We start from the raw sequence: 329 nt of genomic DNA on the forward strand, positions 1-329 counted from the left end.
CCGCCGCCACTTCCTCGACACGCCGACAGCGAAAGCAGGAGGACTGGTGCGCGTCTCCTTTTTCTGTTCTGCTCGCGTGACTCTGAGAGCGCCGCCGCCTAGAGCCGCTTGCTAGCCCCTCCCTCCTCCTCGCGGTGAGCGTGTGTGCGGGCGCGCGGGCGCGCCCATAGAGCCCAGCAGCTCGGCCTGCCGCACGGTCTCTGCAGCGCTTGAGCGACCTTAGCGACCTTCCCTCCCGGCCGCCGTCTTGCGATAAGGGACGTTTTGTAAAGGACCCTCGGCTCTTAATTACAATTTATAGAGGCGCCACCATGGCGCAGCGCGCCCCA

The 329-nt window shown here is 65.3% G+C and overlaps 1 protein-coding gene across 3 annotated transcripts in view; it reads left to right on the forward strand.

The window, feature by feature from the left end:
• Window positions 1-329, forward strand: part of LOC113216145 (orexin/Hypocretin receptor type 1-like) — a 139,250-nt gene that overhangs the window by 118,283 nt on the left and 20,638 nt on the right. The window lies entirely within an intron of this gene.

Source organism: Frankliniella occidentalis, unplaced genomic scaffold, assembly GCF_000697945.3.
Source record: "Frankliniella occidentalis isolate FOCC.00 unplaced genomic scaffold, Focc_3.1 Scaffold35, whole genome shotgun sequence".
Taxonomy (NCBI): Eukaryota; Metazoa; Arthropoda; class Insecta; order Thysanoptera; family Thripidae; genus Frankliniella; species Frankliniella occidentalis.